Source organism: Oryzias latipes, chromosome 2 (genome assembly GCF_002234675.1).
Source record: "Oryzias latipes chromosome 2, ASM223467v1".
NCBI classification, from domain to species: Eukaryota; Metazoa; Chordata; class Actinopteri; order Beloniformes; family Adrianichthyidae; genus Oryzias; species Oryzias latipes.
Genome location: NC_019860.2, coordinates 23,738,609 through 23,748,927, shown reverse-complemented (window position 1 = coordinate 23,748,927; position 10,319 = coordinate 23,738,609). Strand labels below are relative to the sequence as shown.

Here is a 10,319-nt window from a genome sequence, read left to right as displayed (position 1 = left end):
AAAATAAATCCAGAAAGTCTGATTTTAAAGTATTTATTTATAAATTATGGTAGAACAATAAGTATTTCATCATCTACAAACAAAGAGTTCTGTCTCTCACAGACCTGTAACGTCTTCTGTAGAGGATCATCTGTCCTCCACTGTTACCTGTATTGATGACACCTGTTTGAACTGGTTATCTATAGAAAGACACCTGTCCACAACCTCAAACGGTCACAGTCCAAACCAAAGAGCTGTCTAAGGACACCAGAAACCAAATGGTTGACCTGCACCAGGCTGGAAGACTGGATCTGCTACAGGAAAGCAGCTTAGTGTGAAGAAATTAATTATTGGGAAATGGAAGATCAAAGGATCAAAGGCTACCATCAGGAACACACAACGCCGCCAGGGACTCAAACCCTTCAGGGCCAGACGTGTCCCCCTGCTAAAGCCAGTGCATGTGCAGGCCCGTCTACAGTCTGCTAGAGAGCATTTGGAGGATCCAGAAGAGGATTGGGAGAATGTCCCATGAAACCAAAATAGAAACAAAATAAAATAAAATGACGTTTAGTCTGCTTAAATAAATTCAACCAATATAAATAAATATTTCTAATCAGAGGTTGAACATCTGTTTCAAATCAACTCTGAAAACCTGTGTGGTTATTTCTAACAAACTCACCTCTAAAGTTGTGGTTCAGACTGTTAGAGCAACCCCGCCCCCCGTTCCCCCTCCCCATTTTTCTTCTGCGCCTAAAGAAATCCTGAGAAATTTCATTTTTTAAGCTTAATTTTCTGTATAAATGTCCTCAGATCATCAGAGAGATGCTGCAAGAACAACATTTTCCTCAGAGGGTCTACACACTTGGTCATTTCTTTAACTAAAAATGGGAACGGAACATGTAGAGTCTGAGGTTGGAAGGTCAAAGGCGTCCGCATCCACTGATACCAGACAGAAAAAAATGTGAAAGACGGAGGAAAAATCCCGATCTGATCTGAAAAGAAACAAAAATGTTACAACAAACACATTGAAAAAGTGTTTAAAGCACTACTTTGGTGAAATCACTGCGAGCTCCTCCTCTCTTACCTGTGACCTCGGGTCATCCGTGCGGCGAGACGGAGAGACAATAAACCCACAGATATGCCCGGAGTGACGCCATCGTGAAGACTCATGACCGAGCAGGTCTCCACAGAGAGACGCGTCCTGCAGGAAAAGCCCGGCAGACGTCCCTCTGTTTGCTCTCACCAGCCTTTTGGCTGAACGTTTCTGAGGGCTACTTCCTCATTTACATTTAAATGAAACGCCGCGGCCGGCCGTATCATCGCCCCGCCAACACTTTATAACCCAGGCCAGGAATTAGTCTGTGGTAATCGCTCTCTTTCAGAGCAGTTCTCCCTTAAATGAGACGTCCCAGCATCCTCTGCATCACAAAGGCGCTAAATGAGTTTATCTGCATCCATCTGGTTCACACTGCAGCGCGGCGCCTCGACTCCCTGAAGGTGGAGAGGAATCGCCAGTGGAGAGGGTTTGATCCCCGGCGGCCTCCTCCGGTTACAACGTTTGGGTCCTTCAGGGTTTGTGCCCGACCTCTGATCCACACATGGAAGCAACGACAAACCAAATCAATTAGAGGAAATGCACAAATATATGAAGAACTAAATCCTTCAATTAGGATCATAAAGTTGTGACGTTATGAGGAAAAATACATAAAAACAGGAAACAAAAGTCTCAAAAAGGGCTCCAAAAAGTGATAACTTTACACGGAAGATCCAGGCCCTTTCAGAACTAAAGTCCTACATTTACAGAAAAGTGAAGCAGATTCATTCAAATGATGTTGATCTGATTTCTGATTTCTCTAAATCGTCTGCTACCTCAATATAACAAGATTTGGACTTTCGAAAGTTTTAAAGCTACATATTACATTTTATTTTAATAAAACTTGACTTTTTGTAAAGTTACAACTTTATTCTCATAGATTTTTCATAAGGGCATAATTTTTTCTTCATTTTTTCGTCTTTTTTCTTGTAAAGTATTTAATATTTTTCATAATTATATAATGTTTTTCCTTCTGTTACAACTTTATTCTGATAAAATCGTACAACTTTATGCTATTAAATAATATTATCATAATCCTTTAATGATCGTACAATTTTATTCTCATAACATTTTCATTTTTCCCCATAATTTGATGACTTTGTTCTTGTAAATTATTGATTTTTTTTCCTATTATGTTTTGATTTTATTCTCTACAATTGAAATAATTGTTGGCCTTTATGCAAGTAAACTATTGAATAGTTTTCATAAATATTTACATTTTTCTCATAATTTTACGACTTTCTTTTAAGCATTTTTTTAAAGGGACTAGAAAAATATTGTATGACTTTATTCTCAGTTATTTAAACATTTCTTTCGTTATTATATGTTTTTCTTATAATCTAAAGTTTTTATTATTTTATAATCTTGTTTTTTCTTGTAGATTTATGATGTTTTTATCATAAAATGTTGACTTTATTTCCATATTCTTACAATATTCTACAAAATATTTAATTATTTTTCAGAATCATTTTTTCTTAGACATTTTCGACTTAACTATTGAAAAAAATCCGACTTTATCCACTTCATTCTTTTAATTTTTGTACGAATTTTGTCCCATAATCTCACAACTTTATTCTCATATAATGTGGATTATTTCTCATAAATTTTGGTCTTTTTTTCTCACATATTTGTTTATATTTTTTTGTCCCAACACTCTTTATTGATCTTTTAAACTAACATTTTGATTGCAGCTTTAAAACACAGACATCCAGCTGCAAAAGACCGACTTTTGATTGACAGGAAATGTTTTAGGATGTGACAAAAGAACAACAAACGTTTCTCTGTGTTCAAAGCAGAAAAAAAAATCCTCCTGTTTTGGGTTTCAGAAGCACAAGGAGCTGTTTTTATTGAATATTACTGTATAATCCATATTATCACTTCTTATAAATGAGCTATCTTTATCATATTTAAACCAAAGGCTCTTAATTTGTTAAACCTGCTTCCTGTAAACCGGTGCGTATTGTTTTAATCTGAGTGACTTCGACTAATCGGAATCAATATTTGAGGAGGAGATGATCAAAAGTGGAGTTTTAGGGCTTTTCTGGATGTTCCCATGAGTTCATTTTATTTAGGATGGAAGTATCTCTGACTCCAGTCTGAGGTAAACAGGATTAGAACGAGATTAAAAGATGTGGAATCTGCAAAAAGACCCCATTCTAACGTCTTTCTGTTTGCTGATGCATCACACAAACACAAAACGATTGGAAAACACCTTTTTATTCACCCGGCTGTGGTACAGCGTCTGTCCAGCTCAAATCCACGGCGAGACTAATTTTCAAATCGTGTTTTATTTCCAGGAATCCTGTTTCCTTGGAAATAAGCGAACATTAATAATCAGCAGTCAAAATGACCTCAACTTCCCCCGATGCTGAGCGGCAGCGTCTCCCTCTCTTTGTGTTGGTTGGTGTGTGTTTCCTTACACTGAAATCGTGTTGGAGTCTGGACGGACGCTTTTGGTCGCTGGGTCCAAGTCTGACTTTGTTGATGCAGAATAAACAGGAAAGGTCGGATGCGTTTCAAAATAAGAGCCGGAGCTCACTTGAAAGCGAACCCTGATGTGGTTCAACCGCAAAGTGGTTGCAGGAGGACTAGTGAGAGGAAACGCTAATAATCTCTGATTTCATCTTTTCTTTTTTTTAAAAAGAAAATAAAAATCAGTTCAGAGCTGCTTCCTGTTTTGGGTTTTTTTCAGCCAAACAAAGCGAGTCGTGAGGTTCCTGTAGGGGGCAGTAGTCCTCAGTGAAATCACTCTTTGCTCTAATTTCCTTCTTAACCTTTGATGCTTAAAACTAAGACATGAAAGCGACTTCATAAAATGTGTTTTTGTCATTTAAGGTGGACTGAGAATTAAAGAGAAAGTGTCATATTTAAGTTTTCCCTGTTTGTTTTCCTTTTTGCTGTTGGCATTTCCAGTCTTATCTGTAATGATTTTACCTTATTGAACTGATTTAATCTTTTCTATTTTCATGCTTCTCTTCCTATTTTCTCAGCTGGTTTTGTGACAAACAGTCTCTCTTTTTTTTAAAATCTGTTTCCATCTAAGACCATTTCCGAGTTTTTCTTTTTTTTCCAGCCCGCTTTTGTTTTCTCCTCCATCCAAACGGCTTCCTGCTCCCTCTGAACTTTGCGTCTGCGTCTTCCGACCTGCTCAAATAAATGGCAGGAGGAGATGGAAACCGCTCAGACGCCGTTTGTCTGCAAACATCTGCCAAACACGCAAACGGTCGTTCAGGAACAAACACAGCTTTTATTGTGAAAAGTGGAGGCAGACCTGTGACTGAGCCAGGCGCTTCCATGCAGATCAGTTCAGTCCAAAAAACATGTTTTTTTGTTTGTTCTTTGATCAAAAATTCATCAGAAAAAATCTGTTTATTTGAAGGCTAAAAATCATGCAAATCTCTGATTTATAAATAAAATCAAACTTTCACTTTAACTTTGGGAATAAATAAAAACACATTTGAATATTACACATTACATCTGAGCCGGGGGTGTCTGGTCCCTGGGGGGTGGGTTCTGGTCCTTGCTCCTGAGTGCTGGGCCCCGCCAAATTTCCAACTGTGGCCGAGCCTGGTCGGGCCATATTTACAACACCCCTTGTGGGCCCTCTTTTTTTCCCCGGGGTTCCCCCCTCCTGGGCGGGGGCGGCAGGCCCCCTGCCTCGCTCCTCCCTGGACCAACCGTGGGCCGGGCGGATGGCTGCCTGGAGTGCGGAGCGGGTCTCCCTTGGGGGGTCCTGGCTCGTACCTGGGGTTGGGGCGGGGGGATGCCCGGAACTCCTGGGTGGTGGTGGGGTGCTCGTTTGGGGCTGTGGGCGTCCTTTTCCGGTGGGGCCCTGCGTTGGGTTCTCCCGGCGCGGCGGGGGGGCTGCTCTCCTGGTTGGGCTGGGGCGGCGCTCTCTTTCCCTCCGTGCCTCCCTGCTCTCTGGCTCTGGGGGCCTTGCGGCGGCCCTGCTGGCCCTGGCCTGGGTGGCTTGGTCGCCCGGGCGGCGGTTGTTCCCTGCCTGTTCCCGTGTGGCGTTGGGGGGATTCCGGCTGCCGCTGCTGCTGCGGTGGGGGTCTTGGGGTGGGGATGGCTGGGCACTCTCCCTCCTTCTTTTCACGTTCCACCATCCATTTTAGAAGAACATAAACACTCACCTGAGCACAGGTGTTAGCTCACCTTTGCACTTATAGTTTGAATGACTGAATGACTGAAATAAGTCACACTAGTTGGTTTTAAGGCATAAGTATGCGTGTGAACACTATCTGTTTTGTGTACATGTCGACAGGTGGACATTTTTGCAGCTAGCAGGTGTGTTTATAACATTTGAGTGTGTGTGTGTGGACAGGCTCCGCCCTTTTTGTACTACATTTGAACCTTACCGTAATGATTAACAACCAGTAAACTTGTTGCTTTATGCTGCTTCATGGTCTTATACCCCTTCCCCTCCTATTATCACCCCCTACCCCCCCTCTCTCTAACGTCCCTCTCTCTTCTTCCCCTCTTTCCTTTTCCGTCCGGTCCAACACCAAAGATTTTCAGACATGATTGAAATTAATAAAGTTAAAAAAAAAAAAAATGAATATTAAAACAATCAATAAAAGCTTTTCTGCTAGGAAAAAATCAAATGTCTTCATGCTGTCGTCTGACAGATGAGAAGGATCAGAAGGACCCACCCGGGTTTGGATCCGGTAATGAGCCTCATCAATAGTCATTAGCATGTTAGGCCACGCCCACCTCGCTGGAAAAGTCTCACTTTTCTGCCTTTTAGATTCAAGTTTGGTTTTTGTGTTCTCCTTCCAGAACCGGTTCCTTCATCCTTTCAAACGTTTCCATGGGAGGAAAAGCAGAATTAAGGCAAGAGATTTCTCCCCCAGCGTGTGGATGGATGCAGGCGGGGGGCGCCAGGAGAGAACCGATCAGGTGGAGGGGAGGAGTCAGCGTGTGACTTCACATGTTATTAAAACCTTAAATCCTGGGGCTTTCAGCCTGTGACCCCAGGATGAAAGGATGTTTCAGAGCCCCCCCCCCCTCCCCCCGCCTTCATTTAGTTTCTCTTCTTTCCGAGGAAAAGCTTCCTCGACTCCACATGCTGGACTTCCTGTCCACAGGTGAAGAGGTTCCACGTTGACACACCTGAACCAGGTGAACCGGGTCATCAGTATTCAGGTGACAAGTAGAAAAAAGGAAAAAATAACAAAGTAACAGGTTTTTCCGACCGGTCGCCTACTTGCTTGTTCTGATCCGAGCTGCTCCTCACATGAAACGGATCAGAATGGTTCTGATCCGTTTCATGTTAGGAGCAGCCAACAGAAGACGTCTCAGGGGCAGCAAAGTAAAAGCTTTCGGGTCCACGGCAGAACTTTTTATCAGTTCTGTTTTAGACAGAAGCCTGAGGAAAGCAAATTCTTCCAAAGATTTATGACTCATGGAGACCAGAACCAGCTGTTTTTGTTTTATTTCAAAATAAAAGTTTCTTCAGATTAAGTATGAAAACTTGGTAACCAAATACATTTTTGTGTTTTCACTGCTTTGTAAATATTAGAGTAAACGTTAATGAACAAAAATATAAAACATAAAACTTCTGTGTATGTCAAAGATAAAGTTTGGAGAATTTTAAAAACGTTTTTATGCAATTTAAAAAAAAAGAAAAACTAGAAGGAGCTGCAGTTCCAGAAGAAAGTGCAGGCTTGAATGTTTGATTACTGAATGAAGATGAAACTTAAAGGGTCATAATTAGTAAAATAAAGAAAGAAATGATCAGTTGTTGAAAAGCAATCAAAGTTTGAAGTCCATTTGTGAAAAAATGGAGGCACAAATCCTGGAAATAGGTGTAAAATTGTAGTTGAAAAATAAAAATTGTAGGAGTCAAGCGGGAAATAATGGCAGAAGATACTATAAAAAGGAAAGAGGCACAAGAAAACAACCTAACAGTTAAAGTGATTTCTTGTCATGCATACTTCATAAATGTGTCTTATTTTAACTCCATGTGAAGATGAGTTAAAAGGAAAATTCAAATATCTTAAAGCTTAAAACCTCCATTTCTACCGTGAAAAGGAGAAACTAGACGTTCTCTGTTTAAAAAGTTATTTCACTATTCAAGGTTAGACCTAAAAAATACTGGAACTTCTGTAGGTTTCCTGTTTTAATTTGAAAGAGTTGGTCTGTTTCCTGTTTAGTGCCTGAGCTTTAATTGGCTGATTGGGTTCACCTGTGCTCTGAACCTTTGTCATTGTCATTCTTTTTACTTCCTTTTCCTCCAAAACTTCAGTTTATCTGGTGAGTTTAGTGACGATTATCTTTATTTTTCCCACTTAAAGAAGACCCTCCTTTAATTTCTTTAAGTTTGTGTGAAGAAATAAATTAAAAATTAGCTATTTTTACTCCCTGCACACATCAGCGTGGAGGTGTGGCTGCTCTCAGGTGAGGCTCTGCTTCTCAAAACGTTATCCGTGGTGTGATTGACACTCTAAAATCGCTGTGTGGCGTTGTATTTACCGCCACTTTCGTAATTTTTTTAATATTGCAATAATTTAAAGAATAAATTAAAGCTTAAAGCTCTGAAACTGAGATTATTTTATTGAAATGACAGATTACTGAATGAAGGCAGATCTTTCTGGCTGGGATCTCTGGACATTGTGGATTTCATTAGACTTTTATTTTGTAGGCATTCTCTGGATTCCTGCCCAGCTTCCTTTTGGATCCTGAGGACGGCGTCCACGCTTCCTCCTTACAGGTAAGACCTGCTCAGACGGGAAATGAGGGACAACATTATCCTGCCTCTAACATGGTCGCTATTGATGGGTAGATGAAGCCTCGTGAAGCGTTTCGGCACATTGCCCAAACTGTATTGATACTGTGTCGATGCTGTGTCACTTAATACTGACTCCTGCTGGACCGACAATGTCATTGCAGGCAACCAAGAAAAGAAACTCCTCTGATATTAAATTTAAACAAGAAAAATTCCACGAACTTCATTGAAACACCACATTTAACACCTTACGTAAAGATTAAAATAAAATGTCAAACACAGGTGGGCGGGGAAAACAGGGGCGCACGAGCGCGAGGATCTTTAACGGCTGGAAGCTGGACGCGCATCCGAGGCATCAAAAATATATGTATTTTTTTTCCTACTCTGTTAAAATCACCGCTGGACTGATTTAGCAAATCCAAGTGACAGAAATGTAACCAAGGAGATCCGGTAATTTTTCAAAATAAAATATATTTTAAAATAAGATAGCTTAGACTCATAATAAAAGCTAATTTTCTCCTCAATATCAAAATTAAACACACCCAATGCCGGACCCATCACTAATAATCACTTACAAATAAATATTAAATCTACCATTTGGAATTTAAATGTCAAGGGGACTAAAGATCGCTGTAGGGACCAGTTTCTGCAGGTCCTGGTTGGACATCAGATCTTTGATCCTTGAACTATTTTTATGTTGGCTTGTTTAGTGAAATGTAGGTCTTTTTCATAGACTACACCCACGTTTCTGGTCCGGTTGGCGGTTTTAGACAAATACATGTGTACCAAGAGCCTCTACAGGGCCTCTGTCTCAATGTAACAAATAGCTGTGTGTCGTCTGCATAGATATGGAACTAATGTTGTCGTTCTTTATAACCTGGGACAGTGGGAGCATGTAGAGCAGGCGTGTCCAAAGTCCAACCCGTGGGCTTCATTTGGCCCCTTAAAATTTCCACCATAAAATCATAAACATGCGCCTGCCAGCATTTTCTTATAAACTGTTTACATTTTCCTAAATTGTGGTCAGCTACAATCCATTATAAGCCCGTGGCAACACTGTCGCACGACCCTTTTGTTGTCTCTTCCTAGTTAATTTCTAGAACGTCAACAGTAAGTGAAAAAAGTTGCTAGTGAGGCTCGATGCTTAGCGGACAAGTGGAGACGTTTTCAGTGAAATGTGGAACAAGCGTGTCTGTCGGATAGACGACTTTTTGAAAATATTATGTTTTTTTTCTGAAAGTTGGTTTCCTCCTCCTGCCCCCTCCACCCACTGAATGCTGCTGGGGGGGGGGGGATTTTGAATTTTAACCACTCAGCATCTCTTCGGTCGGGACTCTTCGTTCCGTCTGAAGAGTCGTTTCCCATCATGCTCCGAATGGATGATGATGATGGCGTCCTGAGAGCTGTTTGGACCTCTTACCCTGAAGGCAGCCGCAGAATGAACGGCCCCTCGCTGCTGCATCACTCACCCTCTGATGGGGGGGGTCATGTCTGTGTGTGTTAGTGGGTGGGGGGGGGTTGGTTCAGAGCCTCGGGTCTGATTTCATGGAAACCACAGGTCTTTCCACGATCCTCAGTTAGCTTTTGAAGAGCATGGACACTTTTGTTTTTGCCCCTCCAGGCTCTGCTCATGCCCCCCCTCCCTCCCACCATAGAAGTGGTATAAAACAAAACCTGGACCCCTTTAACCTTTTTACCGCCTCGTGGACTAAACCGTAAAATGTCCAGGACACTACAATCATTTCCATCCTTTTAACCGACACATTCTCCCCAAAGTTTACCGCAGAAGTCGACTGGAGCAGCAGTAAAATGTGAATTAAAATGTGAAGAAAAAACGGCACCGATGATCCGCTAAGGACGCAGGAACCGGGTCTGGTTCTGATGGAGGTCCTCCCCCCTGATGGATCAGAACCCGGATCACAGACTTTATCAAATCACAGGAATATGTTTAAATGTCAGACACAACTTTAGAATTTGGTGATTGATTTTAAAATATTTCAGAGCTTTAGTGAAATGGGAATATACTGAATCCTCAAAATGTGTGAAAATTCCAAAATGAACTCTCAATATTTTATTTATTACCACAAAATAATTACAAGAACAAAACAGAACAACCCCCAGTTTTTTTTTTGTTACAACGAAACGATTCAAAAAGAAGAAAAACGTTATTTCTGCCCCAAACTCAGATGGCGAACACCCACCCATGTCCTTAAACGCATCATAGACAAAAGAACCACTTCTTACTCTAACTTTTTAAATATGTTTATTCACTTTGCCTCTATACCATTATGGAGTCCTATACTGTTCATAATTAAATAAATAAATATTTAATTCAATAAATAAATATGACGTCATGCAAATACACAATCAACCAATAAATCTCTCATAAATATATAAAAAGATCATGAAATTGTGAAAAACCTGCATACTGATTTTAAATTAGCCATTGTATTATTCAATATATTTCATTTTGCTTTAAAAACATGTTCATTATTTTAAAACAGCATTTTAAAATAT

The 10,319-nt window shown here is 40.7% G+C and overlaps 1 long non-coding RNA gene across 2 annotated transcripts in view; it reads left to right on the top strand.

Annotated features, from left to right (window-relative positions):
* Positions 1-7,246: 7,246 nt before the first annotated feature.
* LOC105355995 overlaps positions 7,247-10,319 on the top strand; it is a 55,824-nt gene continuing 52,751 nt past the window's right edge. For both annotated transcript variants that reach the window (XR_002872005.1, XR_002872003.1), the window contains exons 1-2: positions 7,247-7,330; positions 7,719-7,787. This is a non-coding gene — a long non-coding RNA (uncharacterized LOC105355995). The remainder of the gene's footprint in view (positions 7,331-7,718; positions 7,788-10,319) is intronic.